The 13,520-nt window shown below is 39.1% G+C and overlaps 1 protein-coding gene across 7 annotated transcripts in view; it reads left to right on the top strand.

The window, feature by feature from the left end:
• The window catches only part of OGDH (oxoglutarate dehydrogenase), a 90,947-nt gene that overhangs the window by 2,940 nt on the left and 74,487 nt on the right, over positions 1 to 13,520 (top strand). For 3 of the 7 annotated variants that reach the window (XM_076006264.1, XM_076006265.1, XM_012763377.2), the window contains exon 2: positions 8,145 to 8,183. The exons of the other annotated variants lie outside the window; for them this stretch is intronic. The gene's annotated coding sequence lies outside the window, so the exon portion shown is untranslated. The remainder of the gene's footprint in view (positions 1 to 8,144; positions 8,184 to 13,520) is intronic. 7 annotated transcript variants of the gene reach the window in all.

Here is a 13,520-nt window from a genome sequence, read left to right as displayed (position 1 = left end):
ATAATTTGATGAAGTCTGGTTTAACAATTTTGTCTTTTAGATTGTGTTTTAGGTGTCAAGTCTAAGCTCTTTGCCCAGCCCAAGTTCCTGAAGATTTTATCCTGTGAACTTTTCTAAAAGTTTTATAGTTATGTTTTACATTTAAACTTGTGATTCATTTTGAGTTAATTTCTGTATATGGTATCAAGTTTAGGTTGAGTGTTTCGTGGCAGTTTTGCTTATGAATATCTAACCAGCACCATTTGTATGAGAAGACTGTTCTTCCTCCATTGGCTTTTGCACTTTTGTCAAAAATCACTTGGCTGTGCTTGTTTTTGTGGGTCTGTTTCTGAGTTCCCTGTTTTCATCACCAATACCACACAGTTTTGATTACTACAGCTGCATAATAAGTCTTGAAATCAGATTGATTCTTCCTACTTTTATTCTTTTTCAAAATTGTTTTAGCTAATCTAGTTCTTCTACCTTTCCATATAAATTTAGAACAATCTTCTACAAAAAATTTTAGTGTTCACTTTTCCAATCCGTGAGCATTGTATGGGTCTCCATATACTTAGCTCTTTGATTTCTTTCATCAGTGCTTTGTAGTTTTCAACATACATACCCTGCCCATGTTTTATTGGATGTACACCTAGGTGTTTCTGTTTTTAAAATTTTGCCTTACATGGGTTTATTGCTAGTATGTAGGAATACACCTGGGTATTGTATTTTTATCTTGTATCCTGTGACCTTGCTGAACTCAGTGTTTAGATGTCTTCCAGTTTTCTGTGTAGACAGTTATGTCATTTGCAAATAGGAATAGTTTTATTTTTTACTTTCTGATATGTATGCCTCTTAGTTCCTTTTCTTGCCTAATTGAACTGGCTATGTCTGTGTTTATAGGAGGGGTGACAGTGGACATCCTTGCCTTGTTTTCTTTTTTTTTTTTTTGAGACAGAGTCTCACTCTGATGCCCAGGCTAGAGTGCCCTGGCATCAGCCTGGATCAGCAACCTCAGACTCCTGGGTTCAATGATCTTTCTGCCTCAGTCTCCCGAGTAGCTGGGACTACAGGCATGTGCCACCATGCCTGGCTGAGTTTTTCTATATATATTTTTAGTTGTATAGCCAATTTCTTTCTGTTTTTAGTAAAGATGGGGGTCTCACTCTTGCCCAGGCTGGTCTCTAACTCCTGACCTTGAGCCATCCTCCCTCCTCGACCTCCCAGAGTGCTAGGATTACAGGCTTGAGTGAACCACCATGCCTGGCCCCTTGCCTTGTTTTCTTAGAAGCTTTTAGTCTTTCACCATTAATTATTACCTTAGCTGCAGGCCTTTGTAGTTGCTCTTTATCAAGTTGAAGTTCTCGATTACTAGTTTCCTGAGTTTTTTCATGGATTGGTGTTGAATTTTGTCAGATGCTTTATTTGCATCAACCGATATTATCATTTGATTTTTCTTCTCTAGCCTGTCAATATGATAAATTTTATTGATTTTATATATATATATATATATATATATATATATATATATATATGACCAGCCTTGCATCTGTAGAATAAACCTAACTAGGTCATGGTATATTAATTGTATTTATATATTGCTGAACTCTATTTGATAATATTTTGTTAAGGATTTTTTACATCTGTATTTATGAGGGATATTAGTCTGAAACTCTTTTGGTACTGCCTTTATCTTTGATATCAGGGAAATACTAGCTTCATAAAATGAATTGGTAAGTGTTCCCTCCTTTTCTGAAATATATCATATAGAATTGAAGCTAATTCATATACTAGAATTTGTCTGGTAGAATTTTTTTGTGAAGTCATCTGGGCCTGGAAATTGGTCTTTCAGGAGCTTTTAAATTACAAATTAAAATTTAAAATAGTTATAAGGTTATGAATTTATCTATTTCATATTGAATGTGTTGTGGTAGTTTGTACTTTTGTTGAGTTATATATCCTTGTTGATTTTATATCTAGCTGTTTTATCCATTGTTAAAGGGGGAGGTCAAAGTCTCCAACTATAATTGTGGGTTTTTCTCCTTTCACTCCTATCAGTTTTCACATATTTAGCAGCTTTCTTTTTTGGTGCATGTGCATTTAGGATTGCTTTGTTTTCTTGGCAGATTGACCTTTTTATCATATAATGGTCCTCTCTGTCTCTGGTAATTTTCTTTGCTCAGAAGTCTACTTTATTCAGTAATAATATAGCCACTTTTGCTTTTATTTGATTAATATTTGCATGATATACTGTGCTTTCAATCTTAAAGCATTACATAAGGGTTTTTTTTTTCTAGAGACTGTCTGATCTACTATATTATTGTATTTGAAGTGACTTTCTTATAGACAAGCATATAATTGGGTCCTGTTTTATCCACTTGCCCATCTCTGTCTTTTAATTGGTATATTTATATCATTTACATTTATGTAATTGTTATTTTAAGACTTAAGTTTTCTGCTTTATTCTTTGCTCTGCTTTTAATTTTTCTGCTTTGTTTTTCTTGACTTCCTGTGTGTTAGAGGAACATATTTTAAAATTGTATTTATTTATTTATTTGTGAGACAGCATCTCACTGTATTGCCCTGGCTAGAATGCCATGGCATCAGCCTAGCTCACAGCAACCTGAAACTCCTGGGCTCAAGCGATCATTCTGCCTCAGCCACCCAAGTAGCTGGGACTACAGGCATGTGCCACCATGCCCAGCTAATTTTTTCCTATATATTTTTAGTTGTCCAGTTAATTTCTTTCTATTTTTAGTAGAGATGGGGTCTCACTCTTGCTCAGGCTGGTCTCAAACTCCTGACCTCAAGCAATCTGCCCGCCTTGGCCTCCCAGATGCTAGGATTATAGCCACTGAGCCCCAGCCAATTTTTATTTTATTTTATTTTATTTTTTTTTTGAGACAGAGTCTTACTCTGTTGCTTGGGCTAGAGTACTGTGGCGTCAGCGTAGCTCACAGCAACCTCAAACTTCTGGGCTCATGCGATCCTCCTGCCTCAGTCTCCTGTGTAGCTGGGACTACAGGCACGTGCCACCATGCCCGCCACCATGCCCAGCTAATTTTTTCTGTTTTTAGTTGGTTGGCTCATTTCTTTCTATTTATAGTAGAGACGGGATCTAGGTCTTGCTCAGGCTGGTCTGGAACTCTTGAGCTCAAGCAGTCTACCTGCTTCGGCCTCCCAGAGTGCTAGGATTGATTATAGGCGTGAGCCACTGCTAAAATTTTATTTTTATGTATGGTGTTTTTAGTGTATCTTTGTATAGATTTTTTTTAGTAGTTGTCTAGGTATTACATTATATAGATATAAGTTATTAGTTTACTCACACCGTCATTTTATCAGTTTGAGTGAAGTGTAGAAACATTGTCTCCCTTAACATCTCTTTGCTCTTTTCCATTTAATTAATTAATTAATTTTTAGAGATGGGATCTTGCTGTGTTGTCTAGGCTGGAGTTCAGTGGCTATTCATAGCACAATTGTTGTGGCTATTCATAAGCCATAGCAAACTATGGCTTCAGACTTCTGGGCTACTGTGATCCTCCCACCTTATCCTGAGTAGCTGGGACTATAGACATGTATCACCATGCCCAGCTATTCTCCCCCATTTAAAATTGTCTTAACTTCCTACGTGCATTTGGAACTACATCAGACATGTTATAATTTTTGCTTTAGCCATTAAGCATAATTTAAGAGACTTAAGATAAGGAAATTATATGTACCCATGTACTTGTTCTTTCTGTTATTTCCTCCTCCATCAATCTTCCAAGATTCCTTTGTTTATCATTCCCTTTCTTTGTTTTTTTTTTTAATTTTAATAAATTTCTTTTACTTTTTCCTTTTTTATTTTCTCCTTTTTTCTTCCCCAGTTCCGGAATGCATATATCATTCCCTTTGTGTTTAGAAAAATTCCTGGGGGGAGGGGGGCCAGGGGCAATATTTGTAACCCTAACAATATTTGTACCTCCATAATATGATGAAATAAAAGAAAAAAAAACAATAAAAAAACAATGTTAATGAAAAAAAAAACTTCCTTTAGCTATTATTCATTTAGGGTAAATTTGCTGGCTACAAATTCCCTTTCGTTACTGAAGGATATCATTGCTGGATATATGATTGTGGGTTAACACTTTTCCTTTGGCACTTGAATAATGAAAAATGTTATGCCAGTTCCTCTTGGCTTCCATAGTTTCTGATGAGAATTATGATGTTATTCAAGTTTTTTGTGTTGGTTTTTTTTTTTTTTTCTTTTGAGACAGAGTCTCACTTTGTTGCCCGGGCTAGAGTGAGTGCCGTGGTGTCAGCCTAGCTCACAGCAACCTCAAACTGCTGGGCTCAAGCAATCCTGCTGCCTCAGCCTCCCAAGTAGCTGGGACTACAGACATGTGCCACCGTGCCTGTCTCATTTTATATATATATATATATATATATATATATATATATATATATTAGTTGGCCAATTAATTTCTTTCTATTTTTATAGTAGAGACGGGGGATCTCGCTCTTGCTCAGGCTGGTCTCGAACTCCTGACCTCGAGCGATCCTCCCACCTTGGCCTCCCAGAGTGCTAGGATTACAGATGTAAATTTGTAAGTTCTGCCTTTTGCCAAATTTTGGAAATTTTCAAGTTTTATTTCTTTGAACACTTTTTCAGCCCTTCCCTCTGTCATCTTCTGGGATGCTGATGACATGAATATTAGATTTTTTGTGGTAGTTCCACATTTCCCTAAGGGTTTGTTCATTTTTTTTTTTCAGTCTATTTTTCAGATTGGATAATTTCTTTTGTCCTATCTTCAAGTTCACTGATTTCTTCTGTCCTCTCCATTCTTTTATTTAACCCATCCATCAAGTTTTTTATTTTGGTTATTGCATTTTTCAGTTCTGAAATTTATATTTTGTTCTTTCTATCTTCTCTTTCTTTGCTGAAACTTTATTTTTCATTTGTTTCAGGCCTGTTTATGGTTGCTAATGGAAGCATATTTTCAGCTCTTACTGAAGCAGAATTTTTTTTTTTTTCTAATGGAAGCATTTTGATGATGGTTTTTTTGGAATGTTCATCAGATAACTCTAACATCTGTATCATTTTGCTCTTAGTGTCTATAAATTGTCATCTTTTCTTTGGGATCATCCTGGTTCTTGATGTGAAGAGTGATCTTTGACTGTAACCAGGGTATTATGTTATAAGACTCTTGATCTTATTTAAGTCTCTAAGCAGAGCAGGCTTCCTCTGACTACTGCTGCCTCATTGTTCCTGGGAGGGGCTCCTTGTTACTGCTTCATGGGGATAAGAGCTCCCCATTAGGCCTTGGTGATAGGCGTGGGAAGGGAGGGGTGCTGCCTCTGCACTGCTGGGTGGGGTTGGAATCCAGCTTCCTCACCTGGTCTCTGCTGACGTTGTGGAGGAGGGAGTGGGGGAGGGCTTGTTATCACCAGGTGGGGATGAAAGTCCACAGTCTCTACTCTGACATCACCTGAATGAAGTGAGGGTGGGACTGCAGTGTTTTCTGCGGAGTTTGACTACAGTAGAGTAGTTATTTAAAAGTTTTCCATCTTACTGCCTTTTTCCTGGTTCTTTGGCTAGAGAGAGCAAGCTTTTGTTGTGGGTTTTTTTAATTTATTTATTTATTTTGTCTACACCTGTTGGCATTTCTAGGTTGCAGGCTTCTCTGGTACCTAGTCTGGGACATATGAAGCGAAAAGGAAACTGAAAATTCAATACTCTTTCTTTGGGTCTTGAGGTCCCTAGTCAGTCTGCTTCCTTTTTATCCACCTTTCAGAGTCATCTGTTTTGTTTTAAATGTAACGTCTCGTCTTTAGCTAAATTTAGCAAGAACCAGAAGTCCTATATATGCTTTAATAGCATGTTGACGAATTGCCTGGCTTTCCATGAAAATTTAATAATTTACACTTTATCAACACCTTTAAAAAGTGCCTGTTTACCTACACCCTCACCAGTCAACCTGTTCGTATCAGTGCAGTCATGGGCATCTCTGATGTTGTGGGGCCACGTCTAGGGAAGGAGCAGAACAGTCTTCAGACCTGTATACTGAAGCTTACTCAGGAATCTGACCTCAGAGATGTTAGTCCCCCGCCTGTGGTGAAGGCCCACGATTCATGAGCTAAGTGGGCTTCTGTGCTAAATGATGGAGGCAGCCTGCTAATGTTTCAGAAGTTCACAGTGACCGCTACTCCAGATTAGCTAATGTTTAGGTTTGTCTTGGGAACTTGAACTCTTTGGAGATGTCATCACTAGTTGCCATTTTTTTTTTTTTTTTTTTTTTGAGACAGAGTCTCACTTTGTTGCCCAGGCTAGAGTGAGTGCCGTGGCGTCAGCCTGGCTCACAGCAACCTCAATCTCCGGGGCTCAGCGATCCTACTGCCTCAGCCTCCCGAGGAGCTGGGACTACAGGCATGTGCCACCATGTCCGGCTAATTTTTTTTGTATATATATTTTTAGTTGGTCAATTAATTTATTTCTATTTTTGGTAGAGACGGGGTCTCGCTCAGGCTGGTTTCGAACTCCTGACCTTGAGCAATCCGCCCGCCTCAGCCTCCCAAAGTGCTAGGATTACAGGCGTGAGCCACCACGCCCGGCACTAGTTGCCATTTTTTTCCCTGATAAATTGTTAATTCTTTAGTCATTACGAAATACTTTTAGGTTTGCAAAATGCATTCATATTTGTTTTGTAATTATAGAAAGACATTATGGAGGAATTAGGAGTAATTGCTGTCTCCACTTTGTGGCCCAGGAGTCTGAGCACAGATCAAGTGATATACTTAAGTTTCACACAGTGAGTTGGTGTCACACTCTGTCAACACCTCTGTGCTTCCAGGCTCAACAGTTGTTTTGATCTAGGAATGACAAAATATCTTTGCAATTTAAAAGTAATCCTCGATACCTCCCTGTCCCTCAGCTTAATGAGGTGTCACCCGTGAAAGATGTTAAATTCTTTAAGATTCTCAGCCAATAAAGGACAATTGATACCTGTACTCTCTCTAGATATATTCTTTGTATTACTGCTAAAACTAAAATAATTGCAGGCATGAAATAACAGCCATAGGTATGTAGCAAGCAGCAAGCATTGTGTTCTTGATTCATCATGAGTCCAAAACCAAAAAAACAAGAAAATGGAAAATATTTTCAAAATGAGGTGTCCTTTAAAATGGTTGCCAGCTAACACATGTGAGTAATGGTGACTTAATGATGCATGCTTTTTTCCCCTCAAAGACTCATTTGCTGGGAAACTGCACAGGCTATTTTAGCCTTTTAATTATCCCTCTACTTAGCCTGTGTTGTGTTGATAGGCATCAGTAGTCAGTTTATTTTCCTCATTCTGTTTGTAGGGACTTAGAAGTGGCCCTGGTAGGGTGTTTCCTGCCCAACTAGGGAAATTCTAGGCACAGACCCCAAAGGCTTCATGTTTCAGACAAAATCATACTTAAGTATAACATTTCCTAAGGGCAGGGCATTTAACATTGGAAAACAAATTTTCTTTTGGTTTTTACTTTTTTTCTTTTTATGTCTTGATTTTTTCCAAATGTTTAGGTTTATTCTTACATCTTGAAATTAATGGTTACAACTGTGTCATTTGTGTATATTATTGATAATGATGGACTCACTTTTATTTTCTCTTAGACATAATTTTTTTAAAGCAACTTTATTGAGATATAATTCACATACCCTGCAATTCATTTAAATTATACAGCTGCCTGTCAAGGTAAACTGCTAGTAAAAAAAAAAAAAAATATATATATATATATATATATATATATATAGAGAGAGAGAGAGAGAGAGAGAGAGAGAGAGAGAAAGAAAGAAAGAAAGGAAATAAATTATACAGCTGAATGTTTTTCAGTATATTAGAGTGTTGTAAAATCATCAGCACAATCTAGTTTTGAGAGCATTTTCATCCCTTCCATCCCCAAAGAAACTCCCACATCCATTAAGAGTCACTCATCTTCTCCTCTTCCTCTTCCCCAGCCCTAGGCAACCACTAATCCACTCGGTGTCTGTATAGATGTGCCTCTTCTGGACTGTGATATTCTATATATATATGTATCTCCATTGTTCCAGGCTCATAACTCCCATAGTCCTTATTATTTCCTAAATAGCAAAAACAATAAGCATTATCTTTTGTTAAAATATTAACATTTGTCCTTTTTGTCCTTAGTTCCTGAAGCAGCTTTGGAACAGTATCAGGGTGATAAAGGTAAAAGAGTCGTTTGTTATACGTTGGCACTTTCAGCCTCAGAAGTAGGCCTCTTGCCCTTCTTTCACTTGCTCCTTTTTCTCCCCAAGGCAGGCCATAGAAACTAAAAATAGGCTCAGATCTTCCTCTACCTTTGTGTCTTGGAGCTGGCAATAAAGAAATTGTCCGACTTTGTTTGATTATGGGTCACAAGACCCCCCCATCTCAATGGTGGTGACTCATACCAGGGAGGAAGGAATGCCTCAGGGATGCCAGGAAGAATCTGAACTGACAGGCCTTGCTAGGTTTCCCCACTCAATCTGTTGATAATAGATCATAGCCTTTTTGTTTAATCACATTTCTACATGGTTGTTTATGCTTCAGTCATGCCTATCCAGTGGAGTCTCCATAAATGGCCCAAGAGGACAGGCTGCAGAGAGCTGGGTAGCTTGAGCATGTGGAGGTTCCTGGAGGGTGGTATGCGTGGGAAGGACACCTACGCTGTCTCCAGGTAGACAGTGTGAGATACCAGCTGCTGTCATCTGCAGAATTGATTGGTTATTGGTGGGGAGGAATACCCCCATGTTTGGTCATAGAAGTCTTTTGTATTGATTATTGTGATGGTAGAGCGCAGGAAAAACAGTTTTGTTTCTTCTACATGAGGACATTTCATATAAATGGAATCATAATATGGGTTCTTTTATGTCTAACTTCTTTCATAGAGCATGTTTTCAAGGTTCATCCATGTTGTAGCATGTGTCAGTACTTCATTTGTTTTTATTACAGAATACTAGTCGTTGTGTGACTATACCAAATTTTGTGTATCCATCAGTTATTATTATTATTATTATTATTATTCATCAGTTGATGGGTATTTGGGTTCTTGTTTTTGGCTTTTATGAATGATCCTGCTATGAACATTTGTGTACACATTTTTGTGTGAACATGTTTTATTTCTGTTGGTTATATACCTAGGAGTAGACTTGATGGATCACATGGTAACTCTGTGTTTATCCCTTAAGTAACGGCCAGACTGTTTTCCAAAGTGATTGCACCATTTTACATCACACCAGAAATGCATGAGGGTTTCAGATTCTCCACATCTTTGTCAACATTTGTTTTCTTTTTGATTGCATGTAGTGAGTGTGAAGAGGTATCTCCTTGTGGTATTGATTTGTGTGTCCGTAATGACTAAAGATGTGGAGCATCTTTTTATGTGTTTATTGGCTGTTTGTATATCTTCTTTGGAGAAATGTCTATTCATATCCTTGGCCTATTTTTTTTTTTTTTTGAGACAGAGTCTTACTTTGTTGCCCAGGCTAGAGTGAGTGCCGTGTTGTCAGCCTAGCTCACAGCAACCTCAATCTCCTGGGCCCAAGCGATCCTACTGCCTCAGCCTCCTGAGTAGCTAGGACTACAGGCGTGTGCCACCAAGCCCAGCTAATTTTTTGCATATATATTTTTAGTTGGTCAATTAATTTCTTCTGTTTTTAGTAGAGACAGAGTCTCGCTCAGGCTGGTTTTGAACTCCTGACCTCCAGCAGTCTGCCCGCCTCAGCCTCCCAGAGTGCTAGGATTACTTGGCCTCTTTTTTGATTGGGTTGTGTTTTTATTATTGAGTTATGAGTTCTTTATACAGTATACAAGTTCCTTACCAGATAAATGACTTGTAGGTATTTTCTCCCATTCTGTATCTTCTCTTAATGAGTCCTTAGAGGCATAAAAATTTTTTATTTTGATGAGATCTCATGTATGTTTTTTCTTTTGTTGCTTGTACTTTTGATGTCATAACTAAGAATCCACCATTATTTGAATCATGGTCACAAAGATTTACTTTATTATAACTTGGAAGTTATAAAACCGCTAAGTGTGTCTTATAGCTTGAGCTCTTTTATTTATTTATTTGTTTGTTTGTTTGTTTGTTTTTTGAGACAGAGTCTCACTCTGTTGCCTGGGCTAGAGTGCTGTGGCATCAGCCTAGCTCACAGCAACCTCAAACTCCTGGGCTCAAGCAATCCTACTGCCTCAGCCACCCGAGTAGCTGCGACTACAGGCATGTGCCACCATGCCCGGCTAATATTTGTGTGTGTGTGTGTGTGTATATATATATATATATATATTTTTTTTTTTTTTTTTAGTTGTCTAGCTAATTTCTTTCTGTTTTTTTTAGTAGAGTAGTAGAGACCGGGGTCTTGCTCTTGCTCAGGCTGTTCTCGAACTCCTGAGCTAAAACCATCCACCCACCTCAGTCTCCCAGAGTGCTAGGATTACAGGTGTGAGCCACCCACCGGGCCTGATGTGCTATTCAGAAAGTTCACTTAGTATGGTTAAAGAACTCTAGAATTAGATTTCAAGACCCAATGTTGACTGGCTAGTAGCTTGCTTTCTTTTTGTATTTATATTAATACTTTCTTATGACATCGTGTAAGAGAGAAAGGTTAAGGATGGGCCTTTTACCAAAGTGCAGTGCAAATGTAAGTTAGTGTCAGCTCTTGTGTCTGTCAGAGTGTGAACAGCGGACAGCTGTCCTGGCCATTCCTGGGCACAGGGGGATGTGGAGCCATCTGCTGAAGGGCAGCTTTTCCGATGAGTCATCTTAAGGGAAGTTTAGAAATCTCTAGCTATGCTGGTAACTGTGTTGGGCAGCACTAAACTATTTGTCAGATTCAGTGGCTGCAGATAACTCAACATCCTGATTTACTAACCAGTATCATATTGAAAGGACCTCTTTGGGAAGAACAGATGAAACGGGCGTTTTTATGGTTGTTAGTGCAGTGCCTGTTAATTGGGCTGTTGTGGCAACTAAATAATAGTTAATGAGGTGGCCGAGTGCCTCAGTGCCTCCGAGGCTCACGCCTGTAATCCTAGCACTCTGGGAGGCCAGGGGTTGGATTGCTCAAGGTCAGGAGTTTGAAACCAGCCTGAGCATAGAGTGAGACCCCATCTCTACTAAAAATAGAAAGAAATTAATTGACCAACTAAAAATATATAGAAAAAATTAGCTGGGCATGGTGGCACATGCCTGTAGTCCCAGCTACTCGGGTGGCTGAGGCAGGAGGATTGCTTGAGCCCAGGAGTTTGAGGTTGCTGTGATGCCATGGCACTCACTCTAGCCTGGGCAACAAAGTGAGACTCTGTCTCAAAAAAGAAAAAAAAAAAGTTAATGAAGTGCTGGTGTTGTATTGTAGGAGAAAATCCAACTCAGATTCAATTGGGTGTTTCATGCTGCCTAGATAATGCTATCAGAGGAAAAAAATGAATGTTTTCCTTTGGACCTATGTAATACAAAATTAGCCTCAAATGCAGCAGTGGTATTATTTTTGTCATCAGTGTTAGAGCTCTTTGCCTTAAATTTATTAGTAGAAGAATTTGGATGTAGATGAAAGTAGGAAGAACTACTAAGTTAACTTAAAACTTGATTTCTAAAGTAAAAGAAAACCCAGGGGTTAGGATTACATTTTGTAGTTACATCGAGAATATATTGCTTGTTCACCTTAATTTGTAAGGAGCAAGTTTTTGTAAGTTGTTTAGTTTGTTTTTAAAGAATCTGTTCTTTTTTCCCTTTTGCTGACCTTTCTTTTTCTTGTTGGTGAAGTAGGACAGAAAAGAATGCAGGACACTCTGACCCCTCTCTGTCGGTCTTTCTTAGGTGTATTCTGTACATATTTGGACCAAGAGGAAGGTTCTGATGCACAATATAGAAGATATTTTTATGTTACATTTATTTCTGGGTAATTCACAGCATGTTTCAGAGCTTGAATTTTCTTCAGGTAGTTGTGGCTGTGGGGCATAATTCCAGCTTTACAACCAGGCTACCTACTTTGAAGCACATTCATCATTAACTAAGCATTAGGCCAGCAAGCACCTTTTTTTCACAGGCAGTGTCCTTGTAGAACTTTACTCCTTGTGCCATCAGGAAGATTGGCTTGGGATCTTGGCTACCAGCAGCCCTGTGACCTTGGTTGAAACAACAGAAACCGGGGCCATAAAGCAGAAGACTTACCTTACAGGGAGTGTGTGGGTTAGGCATGAGTCAGATGTGTGGAGTAGCTCACCATCCGGGGCACTTGGTTCACTAACACAGGCAGGTATTACTGAACAGTTGCTCCAGGTGCTCTTTGCTTTTTCTTTTCTTTCTTTTTTTTTTTTCACTTTGTTATCCAAGCTATAGTGCTGTGGCATTAGTCTAGCTCACAGCAACCTCAAACTCCTGGGCTCAGGCAATCCTACTGCCTCAGCTTCCAGAGAAGCTGGGACTACAGGCATTCACCACCATGCCTGGATAATTTTTTCTATATGTTTTTAGTTGGCCAATTAATTTCTTTCTGTTTTAGTAGTGACGGGGTCTCACTCATGCTCAGGCTGGTTTCAAACTCCTGACCTTGAGCGCTCCTCCTGCCTCAGCCTCCCAAGGTGCTAGGCAAGTGCTGTTTTCAACGTTTGTGGAACCCACTGCGTGCCCTCTTGGGCAGACTTCACTCCCCATGGCTCATAAAAGGGGGATGAGTGCCAGAGGTGACGGGCAGGACCCTGGACGAGGCCCCTCCCTAGCTTTTACTCATTCTTACTTCCTAGTACCAGAAGGTTCTGGCTCTTCCCATCTCTCTTTCCTCCTGTGGGTCCTTCCACATGCAGTACGTCCTCTTCCTTCACATTCATGTCCTTCCTCCCCTGAAATGCCACCACCCAGAAGGAGCCCATCCTCCCAGGGGGTTTGTTGGCATGTTCTGTGCCTCTCAAGCACTCAGAGTTTTCTCTGTAATATTTTTTTATATTTGTTTCTCCTCTGCTCGAGGGTAAGCAAGGTATTTTTCTAATTCTCTGTATTTTCTAGAATACCATGAATACAGCAGGTGCTCAGTAGTTTCTGGATTGATTAGAAAATGATTTTCATTCTTCAATTCATTCTATTCCTAAATTAATCCTTTTTGCCTTTTGTAATTGCTTTATATGTATACAATTAGAACATCAGATGTCTGTAATTGTCTTACCCCTTAAACTAGATTTGATAAAAAAGAGATAGGGTAGAGACCCAGATTGGTCTCAAGCTCCTGGCCTCAAGTGATCTTTCCACCTTGGGCTCCCAAAGTGCTAGGATTACAGTGCATCCCCACATCCAGCCTTGATTTGAACATTTAAGTGAAGATGGTAACATCTGCAACTGTGCACCAACCTTCCCTGGGCTGGTGCAGACATCCTGTCAGTTTGACATAGTAATGGCTCTGTCATGCTCTCAGGCACTTGAACCTAGTGTCACCTAGCTGGCAGCACAGTGTTGCAGATGCGTTTACAGATCAGAATCTTTCTCTTCAACCATCAGAGTTGGGCAAGTTTATTTTTTTTCTAGAAGCCTTATCT

The sequence above is a fragment of the Microcebus murinus genome, chromosome 9 (genome assembly GCF_040939455.1).
Source record: "Microcebus murinus isolate Inina chromosome 9, M.murinus_Inina_mat1.0, whole genome shotgun sequence".
Lineage (NCBI taxonomy): Eukaryota > Metazoa > Chordata > Mammalia > Primates > Cheirogaleidae > Microcebus > Microcebus murinus.
Note: the sequence above shows the minus strand (reverse complement) of the source record. Positions and strands in the feature narration are given on the sequence as shown.